Source organism: Solanum dulcamara, chromosome 12, assembly GCF_947179165.1.
Source record: "Solanum dulcamara chromosome 12, daSolDulc1.2, whole genome shotgun sequence".
NCBI classification, from domain to species: Eukaryota; Viridiplantae; Streptophyta; class Magnoliopsida; order Solanales; family Solanaceae; genus Solanum; species Solanum dulcamara.
In genome coordinates, this window is record NC_077248.1 from 31,431,207 (window position 1) to 31,455,674 (window position 24,468).

A 24,468-nucleotide genomic window follows, 5' to 3' on the forward strand; every position below is an offset into this window, starting at 1 on the left:
CCTATTTTGCCATAATACCTTGACCGAAGCTACATCCTTAGTCCGCAGTATTCTAATCTGCCGATCTAGGATGGCGATCAGTTTTTCTTCATAGGCCAATTCTTCCGTGACCTGGATGTCATCGATAGGATGTACACGGGATGGGTCACCAACACACTTGCAAAGCATTGATACATGAAAGACTGGATGTACTACATCCAGGTCCGTTGGCAAGTCTTGTTTGTAGGCAACCTTGCCTATTCGGCGAAGAATCAAGTAAGGGCCACTATATCTCGTACTCAACTTTCCTTTCTTGTCGAACCTCATTACTCCTTTCATAGGAGACACTTTCAAAAACACCATTCCAAAGGTCGGCGTCGAATGTCTGCGTATGACTTCTGTCGGCTCCGGGTAGCTAATAATCTTTCCCGAATAAGCTTTACCTTTTCCACTGCCTGTTGGACTATGTCTGGACCCATTAGTTGCGTTTCGCCAACATCGAACCAACCGATAGGTGACCTGCCCTTTCTTCCATATAAAGCTTCATATGAAGCCATCTGGATACTGGAGTGATAGCTATTGTTGTAAGCAAACTCAATAAGTGGTACATGCTCGTCCCAGCTCCCTTTAAAGTCAATTATAGAGGCTCGTAACATATCCTCTAGTGTCTGAATAGTGCGTTTGGCCTGCCCATCAGTTTGGGGATGAAATGTTGTGCTAAGGCTTACCTGTGTTCCAAGCTTTCCTGGAATGACCGCCAAAAATGGGCTGTGAACTGGGCTCCCCTGTCCGAAATAATAGATGTAGGAACTCCATGAAGTCATACTATTTCCTTGACGTAAAACTTTGCATAGTCCTCGGCTGAGTATGTGGTCTTGACTGGGAGGAAGTGGGCTGATTTTGTCAGCCTATCCACAATAACCCATATGGAATCCTGCTTCCGGAGAGTGCGAGGTAAGCCAGTAATGAAATCCATGTTAATCGCTTCCCATTTCCAAGTTGGAATCTCCATCTCCTGTAGTAGCCCACCCGATTTTTAATGTTCAACTTTAACTTGCTGGCAGTTCGGGCATTGGGTTACGAACTCTGCTATATCTTTTTTCATACCATCCCACCAATATAAACATTTGAGGTCATGATACAACTTGGTTGACCTCGGATGAATAGAATAATGGGCATAATGTGCCTCTCCCAGTACTTGTTATCGTAGCCCTGCAACTTTTGGTACACAAAATCTGTCTTGATATCGTAATACCCCACCAGCCGTGATTTCAAATGAAGTCTTTCCCTTTTGGAGAGTTTCATCCCTATACTATGTTAGGACAGGGTCCTGGTACTGACATTGTTTTACTTTTTTCATGATCGAGGATTCAGCAACTCTTCAAACAAAAACCCTGTCACTACCTGAATCAGCTAAGCGGACTCCCAAACTAGTGAGATGGCAAATGTCATGGGCTATCTCTTTTTATTCCAGTTGTATATGTGCCAAGCTACCCATTGATTTACGGCTGAGTGCGTCTGCCACCATATTTGCCTTTCCTGGGTGGTATAATATCTCGACGTCATAGTCCTTCAGCAATTCCAGGCACCTTCTTTGGTTTAGGTTTAGCTCTTGCTGTTTAAAAATATACTGGAGGCTTTTGTGGTCTGTATAAATATCAACATGTACGCCATATAAGTAGTGCCTCCATATTTTTAAGGCATGAATCACCGTTGCTAATTCCAGATTATGCGTTGGGTAGTTCTTTTCGTGCTTCCTGAGCTGTTGGGAGGCGTATGCTATAACTCTACCATGCTGCATCAACACACATCCTAACCCAACACCGGAAGCATCACAATAGACAACTTAGTCATTTGGTCCATCAGGAAAAGTTAGAACAGACTATAGTAAATTTTTCTTTTAGCAACTGGAAGCTCTGTTCACAAGCATCAGTACATTGGAACTTAGCCGTTGTTTGAGTCAGTCTTGTTAAAGGCGCCGAAATGGAAGCAAACCTTTCCACGAACATTCTATAGTACCCTACTAACCCCAAGAAGCTACGTACCTCCATAGGGGTTGTGGGTCTTGGCCAAGACTTCATGGCCTTAATCTTCTGCGTATCTATGCGAATACCATCAGTCCCAAAAATACGCCCCAGAAAAGCCACTGAAGTTAACCAAAATTCACATTTAGAAAACTTAGCATATAATTTCTGGTGTTGGAGTATTCCCAGTACCACCCGCAAATGATCCGTGTGTTCCTTTTCTGATCGTGAATAAACCAGAATATCATAGATAAATACAATCACAAAAAAATCTAGAAATAGTTTGAACACTCAGTTCATCAGATCCATAAACACCGCTGGGGCATTTGTTAGCCCAAAAGAATCACTTAGAACTCATAATGCCCGTATCGGGTTCTGAATGCAGTTTTTGGGATATCTGCCTGTCTTACCCGCACCTGATGATAGCCTGACCGCAGGTCTATCTTCGAAAAACACTGAGCACCCTGCAACTGGTCAAATAAATCATCAATCCTGGGGAGGGGATATCTTTTCTTAATTGTTACCTTGTTCAGCTGCCTGTAGTCTATGCACATCCGTAATGACCCATCTTTCTTCTTCACAAATAGCACCGCTGCTCCCCATGGTGATGTGTTGGGCCTAATGAAGCCCTTTTCTAGCAAGTCTTTCAGCTGCTCCTTTAACTCTTTTAACTCTACGAGCGCCATTCTATATGGAGGGATAGAAATAGGTTGAGTATCTTTTAGCACGTCTATAGTGAACTCTATCTCCTGTTTAGGAGGAAGACCTGGGAGTTCATCCGGGAACATATCTGGATATTCATTAACCACGGGCACCGACTGAAGAGTTGGCACCTCTACTTCCAGATCATGCACGCGGACTAAATGGTAAATATATCCTTTTCTAATCATTTTCCTCGCCTTAAAGTATGAAATAAATTTACCCTTCGGCGATGCTGTGTTTCCTAACCACTTAATAATTGATTCATCTGGGAACTGGAATCGAACCACTTTATTTCTACAATCTACATTGGCATGACAAGAAGCTAACCAATCCATACCCATAATAACAGCAAACTCCATTATATCTAACTCTATCAAATCAGCCAAGGTACGATGACTATATATATTTACCAGGGAATTTCTATATACCTATTTTACCACAATTGAGTCCCCTACCAGTGTAGCCACCTCAAACGATTCTATTAACTCAGGCTTAATTCCAAGTCTACTAGCAACAAAAGGTGATATATATGACAAAGTAGAGCCTAGATCCATCAACGTATATATATCTCGAGAAAAGATTGATACTATACTTGTGACCATATTTGGCGATGCCTTCTAGTCCTGTCTACTGGCCAAAGCATATATACAGTTGGAAGGGCCACTAAAACTGAAAGCTCTACCATGGACTCTACCATGGACTGCTGGTGTCTGCATATACCCCGCCCCATCGGGCGTATAGCCACAGAAGAAGAAGAACCCGCAACTGACCCAGTTGGCTGAGCTGCACCACTTGGAATAGTTTTAAATAGACATTGCCTCGAAATATGGCTTTTGCGGCTACAAGCAAAACAAGTATCTTTTATCCAGCGATATTCTCCAGAATGAAATTTATTACAACGGGGACACTGGGGCATCTGTGGTCTTGACTGTCGAGAACTTTGGTTCACCTGTGTACCTAAAGCTCTGGAGCTTTGACCAGCACCTGAATACCTGGTGCTCTCAAATCTTCCACCTGGAACCTATAAAGATGCACTCTGAGCTGGTAGGGAGGGATATCTATCGAACTGCTAGAACCACCCACTTCAAAATTCCCCCGGATAACAAGCTGACCTAGCCCTCTTAAGCTTACTTCTATCCAACCCTCTGTCTGGCTGACGCCTTTTATGTCGCTCTTCTACCTTTTGGGCATATACTTGTACCCGGGCGATATCTATTCTGAGATGGGAAGCTATGGCCATACAACTATCAACCAAATAAAGGTCCAAGCCCAGCACATAATGGTGTACCCTATCTGCCATATTCGCTACCACTGTGGGGGCATGCCCCGCTAATGAGTCAAACTCGAGGCTATAGTCTCGAACATTCCTGCCATTCTGCTTCAACTGTAAGAATTTATCGACCCTGGCTCGTCTTATTTTTGGAGATAGAAAGTGGATAACAAAGGCTTCCGTAAATATATCTCATACAGCTGGAGGAGCACCCTCTCCCCTCGATAATTCCCAAGACTCGTGCCAATTAGTGGCCACATCACGCAGCCGATAGGAGGTCAATTCAACTGACTCAGTCGACGAAGCCCTAATGATTCACAGTATACGCTGTATTTATCGAATGAATTCCTGTGAATCCTCTGTAGGTCTCGATCCATGAAATTTTGGAGGGTTACAGGCTAGGAAATCATGGACCCTCAAACTATCTTGTCTATTGGCATCATTTAGGCCATCCCTCCGAGCTTATCCTGCCATCAGTCTAGTCAACAACTGCACTGCATCTCTCATAGCTCTGTCTTCTACCCCGTGTTGTGGGGCTGAAGGCTCCTGTACTGGAGATTCAGGGTCTACAGTTGCTGCTGCCCTAACCTCCTGTGGAGGTGACGATGTAGTAAAACTCACTGACTGAGGTAGAACCCTTGGCATAGATTGGGCACGAGCCCTAGTAACTCTCGGGGTCTTACTGGTTTCCCCTGATGCTACCTTGCCCTTGTTGGCGATCGTTGCTCTCCTTGGAGGCATTACTGCAAACACAATGGTAGGTTAGTGAAAGGTCATCCTAAGACATAACACTATTGTACGATCTAAGAAAAGAAAGACAACATCCTAAATGCCCTGTAACCTCCTATTAATAGATGTTGTACACAACACACCGATAAACAAGCCTCTACTAGACACGGTCTGTGGACACTCCAAGAAGGAACTACTCTAATACCACTTCTATCACGACCTATCTCGTAGGCCGTGATGGGTGCCCGAATTGGACACACATGTGTAGCCTCGCAAACTATACCTAATTTGTCTCCTGTTTATACTCAGAATTCACTAATAGATAAGAGAACATACAAGCTGACAAGCTGTAGTAACATATAGGGTCATTCCATAATACACATATACACGAGCCGATAAGGCTGCTGCGATATAGGGAACACCCAAAATCAGAAGTCATATCAGTATAGCTATACGTACATACATAAGCAACTCATATACAACCCACGTACACATACAACCCACATCCGTATCCACAGACCTCTAAGAGTAAGAAGAAAAGTAACATAAGGTGGGACAGGGCCCCTGCCGTACCCGAGAACAAAAGTATATACATCAAAGTTAGGTACCAAAACTAGGCTCCTGCACAAAGGAACACTTCTAGACCGCTGAGTGGGACTCCTATACTGATGGATCCCCAAGCTGTATATCTGTACCTGCGGGCATGAACGCATCCCCCCAAAGAAAGGGGGTCAGTACGACATATATACTGAGTATGTAAAGTGTAGCATGACATAACTTGAAGCATATCAGAAACAGAAAGGCAAGGGATAAAGTATATCATAAAAGAAGCCTCTATACTTGTACTCTGTGAACCATAAAAGGATGCATGCTCAAATTATATGTAACACCCCTCAAACTTTTCCCTAAGATTTGAGCCTTTTTTATGCATGTGTGGGGCCCATCGTATTTATTTTAAAGTATGTGTTTGAGTTAAGATGAGTCCCTGAGGAATTTAAGAGTGTTGGAGGTGATATAGGGTCATTGAGGACCCCTAGGACCGAGCTAACTCCAAAAGATCCGTCGTGGCTAAGTTTAGGACGAGTTCATGTAAGGGTCGACTTTTAACGACCCTATCTTTTGAAAGACGTCAATCTGGGTAGCCCACGACCTATCAAATTAAAGGTCGTCGAGTCTTCTTTCCAACGCCACCAAGAACATAAATTTTGGAGTTTGAAGTCAAAAGATACGATGATCCGAAGATGAACTAGCACGACAGGAATTTTATTTTTGGCCTGAGTTGCAACTACTGGGGAAATGGCCTTGGCACTGTAAGGGCGCGACGCGCCACTATTGCGCCAGAAACATGCCTCAGTAGTTTGGTCCTTGGCGCAACGCGCCACTAAAAGTTGTGCAGGTTTTTTCAGGCTAAATTCCCAGAATTCAAAATAATGGGCTTGGCGTTGTAAGGGCGCGACGCGCCATTATCGCGCCAGAAACATGCCTCAGTAGTTTGGTCCCTGGCGCGACACGCCACTAAAAGTTGTGCAGGTTTTAGGCGTAATTGGCCTTGGCATTGTAAGGGCGCAACGCGCCACTATCGCGCCAAGGGCGTTTTGGCCTAATTTTCAGAATTTGGAGGAAGGGCAATTTGGGAATTGTCCCAAATTATATATACACAAGCCTTGTACATTTTGGGACCATTTCTTCAGCCTCCACTCTCTCTCTAAAAGCCCTAACTCCTCTCTCTTCTCTTCTTCTCCATTTCCAACAAAAAGGGAGTCCAAGAACTTCAAGATTTGAGTCCTCCATTGAAGACCCAACTACAAGGTTTTCTTCAAGTCTTCACTAAGGTATGTAAGGCTATCCAAAACATGGGTTGAGTTCACCCATGTGCCCTATTCTTGTTTTGAGGTTAAATATTCATGGGAATGGAGTTTCTTGGTATGGTACATGTTTGAATGAGTTTTGTTCCCATCTTATTTGATTATTTATGTGTCAATGTTGTTGAGCTAAGAGGTTACTAAAATGAGCCCTTATGTGAGTATGAGATGATGAAGAAATGAGTTTCTAAATATGTTTTATTGATCTTCTAAATTATATAGATTTGATAAAGGATGTTATTTTTCTTAAACATGTTGCTTAATATGAAAGGTCAAATTTAGAGTCTTGAAATTGTGATGAGCCTCAAATGTTTCTCAAACGGATGGAGGTAATGATTGGTTATATCTAGATGATGTTATATATGTGCATTTAAAACCTCTTTTGAAGATATGATTGAGATTTGATTGTGATAGAGTTGATGAGTTGACAAGGTTGTAATGAGATTTGTCGATATGATTTGATTGAGTTGATTGGATGGAGTCTTATGAGCATTGAGTCTTGGGAGGAGTATCGAGCACCGAATTGGGCAAGAGTATAGTCCATACTCGAACCCAATAACTGCGTCGCCAAACATAGGGGGGATGGAACCGTTAAAGTTGGATGCTTCCCCGAGAGATTTTGTCCTGACATTATAGGACCTGGTTGGATTGGATCCATGATTTGTTGATTCTTTCATGCCCTGGCAAAGTATGAACGGACGCGGCAACAACGTCAGTTTGTTGTACTTTCACTGGCTCATAAGTGATGGTTATCGGTTAAGAGAAACTCCCAAATAGGTTTGGATAGTACTCTGAATTGTATATGATTGGTCCAGTCTAAATCATATCCTTGTTTAGACTTAGGACATTTGATTGAGTTGTCATTCCTTTTGAGTTGAGCTCCCGAGTTGATTGATTTTTTTCCTTGATGATCATAGTATTCGGCCATTTTACATACTCGTTCATTCCATGTACTGATGCCATTTGGCCTACATCATTTCATGATGCAGAATCTCAGCTCTAGTTCTTAGGAGCCATCTGCTGCCATTAGAATTAGAGACTTTCTGAGGATGAATCCACCGGCATTCACGGGTTCTAAGGTCGATGAAGATCCCCAAAACTTTATCAATGAGATGTGGAAGATTCTGAAAGCTGTGCATGCTATGGAAATCGAGGGGGTCGAGTTGGTGTCTTATCAACTCAAAGATGTGGCAAATATTTTGTATAACCAATGGGAACAGAGTAGGGGTGAGGATGCTGAACCTGCTAAATGGGACGAGTTTGAGGGAGCCTTTCTTGACCATTTCTTTCCCCGAGAATTGAGGGAAGCGAAGGTGGAGGAATTCGTTAACCTAAAACAGGAAGGTATGTCGATTAAGGAGTATAGCCTAAAGTTCATCCAGCTGTCCAGGTATGCTCTAGAAATGATTCCTGATGTTAGGTCAAAGATGAGGAAATTCGTCTCCGAATTAGGGAGGCATGTGAAGAAAGAGTGCAAGGCAGCATTGTTGATCTCGGATATGGATCTTTCCAGATTAATGGTGTATGCTCAACAGGTAGAGGAGGAGAAAAGAAAGGACAGAGAAGACCACCTGAACAAAAAGGCGAGATCAGTTGGGCATGAGAATGAGCAGAGGCAAAGCAAGGGCAAAAGGTCCTTCTTCCAGAAGAGGCCTTCCACCTATGCCTCATCTACCGCCAGTGCACCGATGCCGCAGAACAGGTATGATCGACAGGGACAAAATCGCCAGAATTTCAGGCCACAGGGTTCTCAACCCCAAGCTAGCATGGGTCAGGGTGCGCAAGGAAAGCCACCATGTGTTAAGTGTGGTAAGCTTCACTTGGGAGAGTGCAGAGCGGGAAGGATGGGTTGTTATAAATGCGGCCAAATAGACCATTTTCAGAAAGAGTGCCCAGCATAGGGGAACAGAGCCCAGTTCTCTACCACCGCACCACTGGCTAGGGGTAATCAGAGGGGCACTACTTCAGGTACGAGTGGAGGTGCAAACCGCCTATATGCCATGGGTAGTCACCAAGATCAGGAGAACTCTCCAAATATCGTGACGGGTATGATTCGAGTCTCTTCTTTTGAGTGTTATGTATTGATGGATCCAGGTGCCACCTTATCTTTTGTGACTCCTTATGTGGCTAGTAAGTTCAATAAAACTCCCAAACGTCTTCTTGAGCCCTTTTGTGTGGCCACTCCTATCGGTGATTCTGTCCTAGCTGAGAGAGTCTATAGAGATTGTACTGTGTCAATTCATCACAGGGATACCTTGGCTGACTTGGTTGAGTTATACATGGTTGATTTTGACGTGATCCTTGGCATGGACTGGCTTTATGTCTATTATGCCTCTATTGATTGTAGGACTCAGATTGTCACATTCAATTTCCCGAATGAGGCTGTTATAGAGTGGAAGGGTACTCCTATTGCGCCTAAGGGTAAGTTTATTTCATATCTTAGGGCCAGGAAGCTAATCTCAAAAGGGTGTATTTATCACCTTGTCCGAGTGAAAGATGACAACATTGAGTCTCCGTCCCTTGAGTCGGTTCCGATTGTCAATGCGTTTTCGGATGTCTTTCCTGAAGATCTGCCTGGAGTCCCTCCTGATAGGGAGATCGACTTCGGGATTGATGTTCTTCTTGGTACCCAGCTTATCTCAATTCCTCCATATAGAATGGCTTCGGCTGAGTTGAAGGAGCAGCTGAAGGACTTGTTAGATAAGGGATTCATTAGGCCGAGTGTCTCACTATGGGGCGCTCCGGTCCTATTTGTGCGGAAGAAGGATGGGTCTCTTAGATTGTGTATCGACTACAGGCAGTTGAATAAAGTCACCGTAAAGAACAAATACCCTCTCCCCAGGATAGATGACTTATTCGATCAACTTCAAGGTGCCACTTGTTTCTCAAAGATAGACTTGAGATCCGGCTACCACCAGTTGAAGGTGAGGGAATGTGATATTTCGAAGACTGCTTTCCGGACTCATTATGGCCACTTTGAATTTTTGGTCATGTCCTTTGGGTTGACTAATGCCCCCGCCGCTTTTATGGATCTTATGAACTGAGTATTCAAACTGTATCTTGATATGTTTGTGATTGTATTCATAGATGATATTCTGGTTTACTCCAAGGATGAAGAGGAGCACGCCTATCATCTTAGAGTCATTTTACAAACTTTGAGGGACCAGGTATTGTATGCAAAGTTCTCTAAATGTGAGTTTTGGCTTGCATCAGTGGCCTTCTTAGGCCACATTGTATCTGGAGATGGTATTCAGGTTGATGCTCAGAAAATTGAAGTTGTGAAGAATTGGCCTAGACCCACATCCCCAACAGAGATAAGGAGCTTCCTGGGTTTGGCCGGGTACTATCGAAGGTTTGTAGAGGGATTCTCATCCATATCATCACCATTGACTAAGCTTACCCAAAAGAAGGCTAAGTTCCAATGGTCTGATGCTTATGAGGAGAGTTTCAAGAAATTGAAGACCAAGCTAACCACTGCTCCTGTCCTAACTTTTCCCGATGGAACAGAGGGTTTTGTGATTTATTGTGATGCATCCAGAATTAGTTAGGGTTGTGTGTTGATGCATAAGGGGAAGGTGATAGCCTATGCTTCAAGACAACTTAAGCTTTATGAGAAGAATTACCCAACTCATGACCTTGAGCTGGAAGCTGTGGTGTTTGCACTTAAAATCTGGTGCCACTACCTGTATGGAGTGCATATCGATGTATTCACCAATCACAAGAGCTTGCAATACGTCTTTAGCCAGAAGGAACTCAACCTGAGGCAAAGGAGATGGCTTGAGCTACTCAAGGACTATGATATGAGCATCCTCTACCATCCAGGTAAAGCTAATGTTGTTGCTGATGCTCTTAGCAGGTTGTCTATAGGTAGCACTGCCCACATGGAGGAAGGAAGGAGAGAATTGGCGAAGGAGGTACACAGGTTAGCCCGACTGGGAGTTCATCTGGAAAAGAACAATGAAGGCGGAGTTACAGTTCAGGATGGGTCTACATCCTCACTTGTGGCAGAGGTGAAGGAGAAGCAAGACCAAGATCCCGTCCTTCTCCAATTGAAGGGAGTTGTACACAAACAAGAGGTAATGGTATTTACCAAGGGGGAGATGGTGTATTGCGGTACCAAAATAGATTGTGTGTGTCGGATGTCGACGATGTTCGAGGGAGGATTATGGCTGAAGCGCATAGTTCTAGATACTCTATTCATCCGGTTTCCACAAAAATATACCATGACTTGAGGGAGATCTATTAGTGGAGTGGGATGAAGAGAGATATTGCGGAATTCGTTTCCAAATGCCTGAATTGTCAACAAGTGAAGGTTGAGCATCAAAGGCCATGTGATTTAGCCCAAAACATAGAAATTCTAGAGTGGAAGTGGGAGATGATCAACATGGACTTTATTACAGGCTTGCCGAAGTCCCAAAAGCAACATGATTCCATTTGGGTGATTGTGGATAGAATGACGAAATCAGCTCACTTCTTGGCGGTTAAGACTACTGACACCGCAGAAGATTATGCGAAGTTGTATATACAAGAGATCGTCAGATTTCATGGGGTCCCTTTGTCTATCATCTCAGACAGAGGAGCTTAATTCACTTCCCAATTTTGGAAATCCTTTCAGAAGGGATTAGGTTCGAGGGTGAACTTGAGTACAGCCTTCCATCCCCAGATAGATGGCCAAGAAGAGCGCACAATTCAGACATTGGAAGATATGTTGAGGGCGTGTGTGCTTGACTTCAAGGGGAATTGGGATGATCACTTGCCTCTTATAGAGTTTGCATATAACAATAGCTATCATGTGAGCATTCAAATGGCTCCTTATGAAGCCTTGTATGGGAGGAGGTGTAGATCGCCCATTGGGTGGTTTGAAGTTGGTGAAGCCGAGTTGATTGGGCCGGACCTTGTTAATCAAGCCATGGAGAAGGTACGAGTTATTCGACAGAGGCTAAAAACAGCCCAAAGCTGCTAAAAATCTTACACCGATATGAGGAGGAGGGACTTAGAGTTTGAGGTGGATGATTAGGTGTATTTGAAAGTGTCACCCATGAAGGGTGTCATGAGGTTTGGAAAGAAGGGGAAACTTAGTCCTCGATATATTGGTCCGTACCAAATATTGAGGCGGATCGGGAGTGTTGCTTATGAGTTGGACTTACCCTCAGAGCTAGCTTCTATCCATCCGGTGTTCCACATTTCAATGTTGAAAAAGTGCTTAGGCGATCCCTCGTTGGTAGTCCCCATTGACAGCGTTGGAATTAAGGATAACTTATCTTATGAAGAGGTCCCAGTCCAAATTCTTGATCGCCAGATTCGCAAATTGAGGAACAAAGAAATCGCCTCGGTCAAAGTTCTATGGAGGAATCAACTTGTTGAGGAAGCCACATGGGAAGCGGAGGAAGCCATGAAGTCTAAATATCCACATCTATTCGTGCCTACCGAAGAGGATATTTAAGGTAATGACCATTTCCTTGACTCGAATTCATTTGTACCTTTTTGAGTTTTGATTGATATTTGATTGAGAATTTGATTGATTGAATGGCTGAGTTTCGATTGTGATTTGTACCCCGAGTCCATTCTTGGTTGCTCGTCATTCGAGGACGAATGATCCCAAGGGGGAGATAATGTAACACCCCTCAAAATTTTACCTAAGATTTGGGCCTTCTTTGTGCACGTGTGGGGCCCATCGTATTTATTTCGAAGTATGTGTTTGAGTTAAGATGAGTCCCTGAGTAATTTAAGAGTGTTGGAGGTGATATAGGGTCATTGAGGACCCCTAGGACCGAGCTAAGTCCAAAAGATCCATTGTGGCTAAGTTTAGGATGAGTTCATGTAAGGGTCAACTTTTAACGACCCTCTCTTTTGAAAGATGTCAATCTGGGTGGCCCACGACTATCAAATTAAAGTTCGTCGAGTCTTCTTTCCAACGCCACCAAGAACGTAAATTTTGGAGTTCGAAGTTAAAAGATACGACGATCCGAAGATGAACTAGCACGACAGGAATTTTATTTTTGGCCTGAGTTGCAACTACTGGGGAAATGGCCTTGGCGCTGTAAGGGCGCGACGCGCCACTATCGCGCCAGAAACATGCCTCAGTAGTTTGGTCCTTGGCGCAATGCGCCACTAAAAGTTGTGCAGGGTTTTTCAGGCCAAATTCCCAGAATTCAGAACAATGGGCTTGGCGCTGTAAGGGCGCGATGCGCCATTATCGCGCCAGAAACATGCCTCAGTAGTTTGGTCCCTGGAGTGACGCGCCACTAAAATTTGTGCAGGTTTTAGGCGTAATTGGCCTTGGCGCTGTAAGGGCGCAATGCGCCACTATCGCGCCAAGGGCGTTTTGGCCTAATTTTCAGAATTTGGAGGAAGGGCAATTTGGGAATTGTCCCAAATTATATATACACAAGCCTTGTACATTTTGGGACCATTTCTTCAGCCTCCATTCTCTCTCTAAAAGCCCTAACTCCTCTCTCTTCTCTTCTTCTCCATTTCCAACAAAAAGGGAGTCCAAGAACTTCAAGATTTGAGTCCTCCATTGAAGACCCAACTACAAGGTTTTCTTCAAGTCTTCACTAAGGTATGTAAGGCTATCCAAAACATGGGTTGAGTTCACCCATGTGCCCTATTCTTATTTTGACGTTAAATATTCATGGGAATGGAGTTTCTTGGTATGGTACATGTTTGAATGAGTTTTGTTCCCATCTTATTTGATTATTTATGTGTCAATGTTGTTGAGCTAAGAGGTTACTAAAATGAGCCCTTATGTGAGTATGAGATGATGAAGAAATGAGTTGCTAAATATGTTTTATTGATCTTCTAAATTATGTAGATTTGATAAAGGATGTTATTTTTCTTAAACATGTTGCTTAATATGAAAGGTCAAATTTAGAGTCTTGAAATTGTGATGAGCCTCAAATGTTTCTCAAACGGATGGAGGTAATGATTGGTTATATCTAGATGATGTTATATATGTGCATTTAAAACCTCTTTAGAAAATATGATTGAGATTTGATTGTGATAGAGTTGATGAGTTGACAAAGTTGTAATGAGATTTGTCGATATGATTTGATTGAGTTGATTGGATGGAGTCTTATGAGCATTGAGTCTTGGGAGGAGTATCGAGCACCGAATTGGGCAAGAGTATAGTCCATACTAGAACCCAATAACTGCGTCGCCAAACGTAGGGGGGAAGGAACCGTTAAAGTCGGATGCTTCCCCGAGAGATTTTGTCCTGACATTATAGGACCTGGTTGGATTGGATCCATGATTTGTTGATTCTTTCATACCCTGGCAAAGTATGAACGGATGCGGCAACAACGTCGGTTTGTTGTACTTTCGCTGGCTCATAAGTGATGGTTGTCGGTTAAGAGAAACTCCCAAATAGGTTTTGATAGTACTCTGAGTCATATTGAGTTGAATTGTATATGATTGGTCCAGTCTAAATCATATCCTTGTTTAGACTTAGGACATTTGATTGAGTTGTCATTCCTTTTGAGTTGAGCTCCCGAGTTGATTGATTTTTTTCCTTGATGATCGTAGTATTCGGCTATTTTACATACTCGTACATTCCATGTACTGACGCCATTTGGCCTGCATCGTTTCATAATGCAGAGATAGGTACTAGAGATCATCAACCGGTGCCCCGTTGAAGATCCACATACACTTCAAGCCAGTCGGTGAGTCCTCGTAGTTCCCGGAGGATATTGGGCCTTCTTGTACAGTTTTGTTGTCCTTTCATCTATTTAGATTATTGGTAGCCATGGGCTTGTCATTGGCACCTTTTAGACTTGAATAGAGGCTTCATAGACTGGAGTGTGGGGAGGTCGAGCGGTCATCTTGGGGAGTCCTATTTTTATTGTCTTCTTTTGATTGTAAATGTTTGGCCTTCGGCCCTTATATTATGAAAAGTATTTCTTTAAATTGAGTTCCTGCTAAGAGAATGTGCTTGAATGAAGGAGTGACTGGACCAGGTGGTTCGCTCGGAGGTCAGAAATGGCCTTCGAGTGCCGGTTACGTCTAGGGTACCCTCTCAGGGCGTGACATTATATCATTTATCCAGCCCAATCAGGGGTCCGGTGAATACATCTGTAAGATCATCATACTCCCGTACCATCACCACCTTATTACAACCCATCACCATATATATATTTATACATACGTATCCCGTCCCTCTAGTGAGGGGCTCGGTGAACAATGCAATAAATTGTGCACGATTACTATTCCTGGCCCAAGACTCGGTGAAAGAAGTGTTATAGTATACACGAGTAGAGTCATGAGTAAATATATGCAATTTAAATCGACATTAGAGACTTGACTGTATAAGAGGACTAAGTTATCGTCTAAGGATTCGAGTAATAGTATAGTCATCTTAGCTGCCCTCTAAATGCCATTAGGGGCTACATTAATTAGCATCTCAAGGTCCCTAGACGTATACTAAAGTAATGCTAACCATTTAAGAACCTCGGAGCACTTGCCTTCATATAGTGCTATGACTAGGAGTCTGTATATTCATTAAGTCCTCAGTATATAAAAGATTCAAGAAAAGTAGCTTAACTATCATAAAAGTTCAACATTCAAAACTGAATAAAAGACCCTTAGGAAAGGAATCACTTTAGAGAGTATATCACTTTTTACTTACCTCTATGACATGCCAAAAGAAGAGAAGAGATAGGCTTCACATACCTCTTATAGACTCCCCTTAATTGTGTTCACGTCATTGCCCTCGAAACCTATTTAACACAGAAGTAATGCAAGTATTAACAACCTTAGACTTTTCATCAACTTATACTACCCACGAGTATTCATAGCATTCATTCCCTCGCTCGCCTTCTCGACTAGTTCCTTAACTAGTTAAGGCGTTAACGAAAATCGGGCAGCACCTCCCCTATAATGTGCCCTATCCGAATTTCTAATTACACTCCTAATACCTACAGCCAACCAACAACAACAACCTTCAGCATATGTTTAAGAAATTCATATCCACAATATACAACATAAATTTCAAACGACTCGCTCGAAACTACGATACCAAAATAGAGTTTCTAGTTTCCATTTTGCAAAATCTTTAATTATACGAAACGGAGGGTCGGGTTGCTGCAACCAGAAGCACCCATACCTATTTTAGAGAATTTTGCATCACATCAACATAACACCACACAAACAGCAACTGCAGCATCACAACCATATCACAACACAACCTACTATTCGACTTTAATCTAGCTATAACGACTTCAATTTAGATTTGTTGCTAATGTCGATCATTCCAATGACTTTCTCATGCTTCCAGCAACAAAAAATATTTTTAACACAACCTATTATAACACCATAAACTTGAAATTGGAAGAAAAGAACTTACCTTTCCCGAAATTGGCCAAAACTAGCCGAAACTTGCCTCGGAAACTCTTCTAACGCGATTAAAACATCGTGGCTGGTTGCTGTCCATTTTTTGCTGCCCCAAACCATGATTTTATAATATTAATACCTCCGTATCATTGTGGTATACCCTAGATAATTAATACACGGAACGAAATTGGGACTTACCTATTTTTTTCTCCCTTAGGCCGTTAGTTTTTTTCCTTTTTGTACTAACGTTTTTGGTCTGTTTGGCTGATGTTGTGAGCAACGAAATGACTTATGAGTCATATAATATGTATATTGCTGACATGTTTCATCCCCTAAAGGTGACACGTGTCCAGCCCCATTGGGCCAACACATACATGCTGCCAATTAGGGGTTGCCACGTGGTAGTGGGGCCCACCTCCCCCAAGCAGGTGGGTCACCTACTTGCTTGAGGTGCTGCCATGTGTCACTCCCTCATTGGCTTCCACGCGTCTTTTTTTTCTCTTCCTTGTGGGTTCGTAATCTCGTTCATAATCTCGTCTCACTTTAAGAGCCTATTAAATCCTTGCTACGTAAGCTTGGTATGTAATCAAGTAACTCACGTATGTAAGACTTCTAAATTAGTAGTTTACGTAGATAAGTCGAGTCCTACGACTTGTTACGTGGCCTCCAACTCCTTCAGACTTCTCTTGACCCTATTTCCAACCTTCCCTACTATGGGGTATCACATTCTCCCTTTTTAGAATTGCTTGATAGTGTTGAGCTTATGAGGCTCACATGACAACTTTTAAGAAACTTAAGGGACATTCCGAGCTCAGGAGTGTGGGGTGTAACACATTATTTCTTGTGAGCTGCATGAGAAGCCTCTAGTTCAATAGTTTTATCGGTGAAGACATTGATTCAACCTTTGCTTTTGAGTACCAACTTTCCTTATCGAAGCAGTTAGATCAACATGCTTCATCTATTCAAGAACATTCTTTATTTTTTGGAAAGTCTAAATATGATTTGAAACTGAGTATTCCTCAAAAATCATAATCGAGACTATGCTATTTTTTTGGTGCTAGCTCTTAAACAGGATGTGCATCCTCTTGACGTTTATAATTTCTAGATGGGAGTCTAGATGGAATGGAAGAAAGAGGTGTTTCAAAAGTTGGTTCTGCTTTATGTAATGAAATTTAGGAACTAAATTTCCTCCTCAATGAGAATCAGATTTGCAATAGGATTAAGATCAATTTGAAGAGACGTAACATCACAAATATCAGTTGATAAACAGAAGTTCCAAAAAAATTCAAAAAGTTGATTGAGAGAGAAAGACGGTGTGAAAAAATTATTACAGATTCATCATTTTAAGGTGAGAGAAAGAGTATGAAACATGTGTGTGGAGACTCTTGAGATTTGAAGGTTATCTTATTCTGTATTAGACCAATTAATACAGCGAACATGAGTACTGTAATGAGCTCCAAGGTCATTTTTGAGCTTTTTCATATTTTTACCTTTTTACCCCTTCTCGTAGCTTCTTTATAGCTTATATGTGGTGTAGGGATGGGTGGCATGCTTTCCAAGGTGTCTGGTTGAGTTTTGAGGTGGTTTGGCCATTTTTGAGGCTTTAAGATTTGAAAGAGTTGACTTTAGTCAACATCCAAAGATTCGGGCTTCGTATAAGAATTTCAATGGTTCCATCAACTCTAGAAGGTCCATTTTGGTCTAGAAGGAAGGTTAGTTTGGGTTTTGGAATCTATATTTTGAGTTTGTGCAATTTGTCAATTTAATTTTAAAGTTTTAGCGAAGTTTGACTTTGGTCAATATTTTGAGTAAACATGCTTGGCTGAAAATTTTGTCAGTGCGGCTAGCTTTGGAGCGCTGATTTTGGTCTAGAATGACCTTTGGTTCGATTATTGAGATACTCAGAATGAGTTTCTGTCCATTTGTGTGTTTTGGAAGCTTTCTTTTAAAAGTGTTGACTTTGGTCAACATTTTGATAAAACGACATCTGTAGGAAAATTCGTCGATTTTATTGAGTCCGAAATTTCGTTTCTGGTTGGGTAGCATAACTTGTTTTCGATCACGGGATTTCAAATGAATTTTGAACCCCCATCAGAGAAAAACTCCATTCTCCAAAGTTCTAAACTACTGGTGCAGAAACTTTTACTCTTCGTATTCATGACTCAAGGGTCCGCGATTGCGAAGGTTTGAGATCCTAGGCATCGCGATCGCATGATTGACCATCGGGATCGCGATGGGTTAGATGGAGCAGACTTGTAATCGCGAGGCACAGCTCACGATCGCGATGAATAAATTGACTGCTTTCAATGAATTAAAGAGCCCATTTCTAGCGGTTAGTCCCATTTCGAGACCTAGAAGTTTTGGGGGTTTGAGAGCAATTCTTATCCATTTTCGATCATTTTTGTTCCGGTGCATTGAAGATTCTTATGGGAATATTCTGAGGCCTTTCTCCATCCTAAAAATCTTATAAGTTTCGTATAAATTTTATTGTTTTTTGCATCTTTGAACTATTCTAGGGCTTGAATTTGCTCGGTTTGTTTGAGCTCTTCCAATGCTCGAAATATGCCCATTTTTAGGGCATAAATTTCTTGAGTTTTTTTGGACTTTGTGACGGAGTTGGTTTTTCTATTTCGTGCGCTGGTCCTAATGTCAAAATTTGGACCCAATTTTACTTCTATTTGTAATTATAGAAATTTGGGTATTGTTGGCCATATTTTGATGTGTTCTTCGATAATTTGATAGAGTGACATCGTTTGGAGGTTTCCCGAAAAGGAAAGACTCAAATCTAGCGATTCGAGTGCGGTTTCGACTTTGAGGTAGGTTATAGATTACTCTTTTTAGACTTGGCTTGGCTAGAATTAATATATTTTGAGTAGTAACACATGATTAGGTTGGTGATTTAGGTGTTGATATTACATTGAGAAGTTGGGAGTCGATGATCATCGTTAGTTATTAGTTTGGGTATTAGTTGTTGGATCCTTAGCCTAGGTGATATCTTGACTTGTTTATATCAATTAGAATCCTTAGACCTTGCTCCTAGTTGATTTGGACATTAGATGCCGTTTTCTTGGCTTGCTTGGCTTCATTGCCAGTTGATCTGATTTTGGTGTATGCCTATATCTTGCTTGCTTTTAATATTGAAATGTTGGGCCCGAGGCCATGTTTTCAGTACACTGAAGTCTCAGGTTAGTGATTTGGTACTTTTGATTTTTACTCAACTCGCGTGACATATGATTTTGACATACTACTTTTATTGATTTGCCTCGCCGGCGTTAAAAACCCTTTTAAAATAATAAAATGGTGATATCAAGATTTTTGATTGATGAACAAGTGTAATTATTTAAATTAAATACTGGTGATATTTTAATTATGACATTTCTTATTGCGAAGCTCGACGCATGAATTATGGGTGGCCCATGATACATATTCGGGTTACTATTATTACTACTGCTATTGGGAAGCTCGAGGCGTGAATTTTGGGCGATTCATGACACTTTTAGAGTATATTGAGCCTCAGCTACGAATTTACATTTGTGTATTCTGTCGATGTTTTATTAGTTGGGATTATTGATGTGCTTACATAATTGGTCGGGCTAACTTGACTATCGTATGATTATTCTCATTCCCTCATTCCCCGTATTTGTAGTTTGTTATCTTCTCTTATTGTTATTAGTTTCATCAGACTGCTTATCATATATTTATTCTTTCTGAGCTCGTTCGGTCTATGATGCAAAATGGGTACCCCATATTTTGGTACTCATACTGCACTTCTGCATTATTTTGATGCAGCTCCTAGTTTGAGCCACCCCTAGTGCGCGCTTGATCATCCGTAGTAGTGCCTAATCATGACTGTGGTGAGCTCATGACATTTAGAGGCTTGCTACATTTCCTCTTTTCCTCTGACGTGTATTTTGTATTTTAAACAGTCAGATCTGTTTTATAGATTTCGACATATTGTCAGATTTTAAACTTAGTATCTCATGTATAGGTGACACCATATCCGGGGTTTGGTCTAGTGTCAGATCATTATTTCTTTTGGTCACTTTCGGGCCTTTTTGTATATTTTATATCTTATATACATATATATACCTCAGACCAATTTATTTTATTCTATTCTTCTTGTTTCCGCCTTCTTATGTATTAAAATATTTATTTAAAATGATATTTGACTTCCGCTATATTTGGGTTTGGCTTGCCTAATCGGAGGTTATAGTAGGCGCCATCACTACTCGGATTCAGGTTGTGACAAGTAATTAATTATTTTACTTTAGACAACATTAACTTGTCACAATATAGAACATACCTAATAAGAAACATTTGGTGATCACAATTGTTTGCTGTCAGTGTTTATCTACACAATCCAAAATAAAATTAGGTTAAAACATGTCAAAGATCTAAAATTGAGACACACATCTAAATCTTTAAGGCAATTAAATAACATTTTAGCAAATAAAACTAAAGAGAATAATTATTCTAGCCAATCATTGAGTAGGGTTCATGCAATCTTAATCATCCCCAAGCCTAACCTATTCTTTTCAAAATATTCCCTACTTAATGTCAGAATTTATCAATTGTTGTTTGAACGATAAAAACTAAGTACAACATGATCCAACAATCTCATACTTTTGTGGATGAATCAGATCCTTGATTTATTGTTCCCCTATTAGTGTGCCCTCAGTCTGTTCAATAGTTGAATCAGATGGTACAACATATTCTTGTATACACTCATCAGCTTCACTTTCATCTTAATCTCTTCTAAAAAAACAAAATTCACTTGCTTCCCCCTGATACATGCACTACACCTTTTTTATCATCTCTAAATGACACATTCCTCTTGTTTAGTCAAATGAGTGAAATAATTTTTTATTTTCCTCCAATCGTATGCCTTGCGCAAGCACTATCTATATATCAATATTGCTTGCTTCTTTTCACCTTCACCTGCAAAACAGTTAGAGGTTAGTCTTAGGAACCTAGACAAGCTTGGGTCCTTTCTGGTGATCAAAAGTATAAATGAAATTTCTTAGGCCCAAGGTGAAAACATGTTGTTGTACCCATTTCTTTGAACAATTCTACATCTATATTTTTTTGCCAATTCAATACTCCTATTTCTAAACTCATTTGCAACTGGACATTCAGTAGTTGGATGCCCAAGTTTACCACAAATATAGTATAAGTTTGTTATAGTAACACTTTCTTTAGGAAATTCTATATCAGCCTTCTCATTGTGATTTTGATCACTCAAATGGTTTACAATTCTGGATGAATGAGTCCACCTACTAACTCTTTCAAGATACTTTTTTACTTCAGATACTTCTAAATTCAGTTTTCTCACTTTTTTCTTCTCACAAAAATAGTCAATTTTGCACTCTTTTAGATTAGATTCAATCCTTTTCTAAGCTTCATTCATGATTCGTTTTCCTTTTCAATAATTGACATCTTCAAAATCTCAGATTCAGTGACTCAAGTTTGTCAACCTATTTCTTTAACATGTTTTTTTCTTCATCAATAATAGTTTTATGTGATTTCATCTTTCTCTTCATTATTAGATTTTTTATATCCTGACCCCCAAATAGCGATCATGGCAGATTTCTCTTTCTTCTTATGTTTTGTAGCCTTCTCCTTTAATTCCTTTTCAGCCGTATCTTTTCTCTATTCAATTCCCCATTGGGACAATCTTTGACATGATGGTCAGTCTTTCCACATTTATAGCAAGCAAACTGAAATTTATCATTGAACCACTTCTTGCTACATGTTCCTCGGTGTGCATTTGTAGTGGTGTAATTAGATATTCAATAGTTCTCATCTGGTCCAAGGAAACAATAAGAATAAACTTAGCTTTCATATTCTTTCCAAGCATCTTGCAGTCAGCCTCCTCGTATTCACTTCATTCTTTTTGTACGTCATTATTTTTAGCATCCTTCTTTGTTTGATACTCTGGACCATCAGTAACTCTATTCCAAAGATCATAATCTTTAGCCTGAATAAAAACTTCAATCCTTGTTTTCCACTAGGAGTCATGTTGTTCATTGAATAATGGAGGTCTGTTGATATGTTGTCCTTCACTATATCCAAATGGAGGTGCATAATTCATCCTGATCTTTTCTTAAGTGGTTAAACAAGAAAATCCACTCTAATATCAATTGATATTCCACACAACCTAGTAATTTACTCAAGATTAGCCTACGAGTGAAATAACCTGTCTAACGTGTTTCAATAAAGCAGTAATATCAATAAGTATGAACACAATATTTTTACGTAGAAAACACCCGGCTCAAAAAATGTAAAAACCACGACCTATACCCTTTTTAACTTCAACTTCATTAAATCACTGATCCTCAAAGGTTTAGAATTACAAACTCTGCAACCTAAGGAATTAACTCTGATTCCTAAACTTCAAGTTATAAGTTTAGATTATAACTCTTGCAATCCTAGGAAATAACTCTAGTTCTTAAACTTCAAGCTATGTATTCATATTACAGTTGTTGCAATCTTGGGAACTAACTCTAATTCCTAAACTTCAACACAAACCTTTTTAAGTATGTGTTCTTAAGTCTTCGAGTTATCCCAACTCGAAGAAAACAATCCTAATGCAGTTTATAACTCACTGAACTAAGATTACATCAAAATTATAACTCAATGAAAAACTCCTAATACATAAACGTTGTGATAGTATTTGGTTCTTCAACGTGTTCCTTCAATCTTCTTCCAGCACTTGTGAAGTCAATCTTACAATATCTCTTTTTAATCTGTAAGTGCACACTTAATTTGGACGACTTCACCTCTATTTAAGCACAACTTTTCATAGAGTTTTCCTTCACTTCAAACTCCACATTAACTCGAAATCTCTTAACTTAAAGTTCTACTTCAAGTGAGACTTCTTCTTCAATTCAAACTCCTTAGATTCCTTCTTCAAAACAAACTCCTTGTTTTTTTGGACTCCTTCTTTAGTTCAGCGTTTGTTTTTTTCGTTGAATTTTTTCACGAAATTTACATTATCTATTTCTTTATTTCTGCAATTTAAATGCTCGTGACAGTGTACTTTTGAACCATGCTGACTAACGTATTTTATTTTTCTTTGTTAATCATCAAAACTGCACAAGTCCGTACAATCTGCTTCTAACCAAGACTATCTTTATAATTTTTATAGTTTCTTTGTTTTAATTACGTCTATGCTTACCAATTATACAGGAAAGTTGGAGGTTTCAAGCAATTAATTCTTCCCTGCATGATGAGACCACGATGGTTCTAAGCTTCTAGCTCTCTTTGATTTGAAAAAAAATACTTACTATAATATAATTGTATTCCTTCTCGAAGAGTGCCAATTTCTATGTGGGGAAACCTACACAAGCATTAATTCTTATCTTTAGAGTAAAATTTCATTTGCTTATTAAGTAAAAATCTAACAAAATCACAGAGGTATATATAAAAAAGACATCTAATAGACCTAAGACATAAATATTAGAAATGTTAGGATAGCTTTTTTTTGTTTTTTTTTTGTGTGTGGGGGGTGGGGGGGGGACACTTGAAATATTAAAAATACAATTAAATAATAATTTAAATAAAATAGTACATGACTATTCTATTTTACGGTCTTTTAATAAAAGGAAAAAAGTTCAATCAATATTTTAAGAACCTTCATGCTTTTAATATAGTACTAGTTTAGAGTACCTACTTTGCACGTGTGTATCATGTTAATTAATAATATATAGAGAGAGATAACATTCATTAACTTTCACAACACCAGTGCATATATAGAACATCACAACTTGCACCTCAGCACATACAAAATAGATCACAACAAACTTTCATAATTCATTAACTTCCATAACATATCATCAATCATGGATAGTAAAAACAAGAATGAAGTGCAATGCAATGTAGTGCAATGTTATATAGAATGATGGAAGTCTTTCCTAATGCTACACACCTGTTGAATCACAGTTCGAGATCCATGGGACTTATCATTCCATGTAACTACCACGGCATGTGGCACGTCCATTGAATATCGTATCCACCACGGCGTATGACGTGTTCCTCCAAAATAGTATCAACCACGGTGTGTGGCACATCCCTCCACAATGGTACATCCTTTTTGTATCTCTTTCTCGTCAGTCCATATAGTACTCATCCCAAAAATGTCACAGAACCAATGTAGATGAGCATGTTCATATGCATGATGAAAGGATGAAATTACAATGCCAATAACCAATCACAATTCAATCAAGACACTTTATCAAGGTGAATTAAGATGATCATTCAAGTATTCAAGGCACGTCATATATCACCATGTCCAAAAAAGTTTTATTTTACCCCAAGTTATTATATAAGAACTTATAAATCATTTAACAATACACAATCTATACAAAACTCTTCTCCAATGGCCGTTACTCCCAATCATACAATGACATACAAGGTTCGATACACTTAACGAAGAGTCAAGAATTTCACTTCCCTCAAACTAAAAATAAATCAATCTGATACTTAAGTTTCTCCTCTATTTTGGATCTCCAAATCAACACAATCTATTCATAGACAAAATCATAGTGAGAATTTGAAACTAACAATATACATATCA

At 40.1% G+C, this 24,468-nt stretch overlaps 1 long non-coding RNA gene across 1 annotated transcript; it reads right to left on the reverse strand.

Moving 5' to 3' along the window:
• Positions 1 to 5,196: 5,196 nt before the first annotated feature.
• LOC129877276 (uncharacterized) lies at positions 5,197 to 24,255 on the reverse strand. The gene is made up of 5 exons (XR_008763508.1): positions 23,821 to 24,255; positions 20,197 to 20,244; positions 15,907 to 15,999; positions 15,234 to 15,280; positions 5,197 to 5,399 (listed from the first exon to the last, which is right to left on the reverse strand). It is a non-coding gene; the product is annotated as an uncharacterized LOC129877276 (long non-coding RNA).
• Between the last annotated feature and the right edge of the window lie 213 nt (positions 24,256 to 24,468).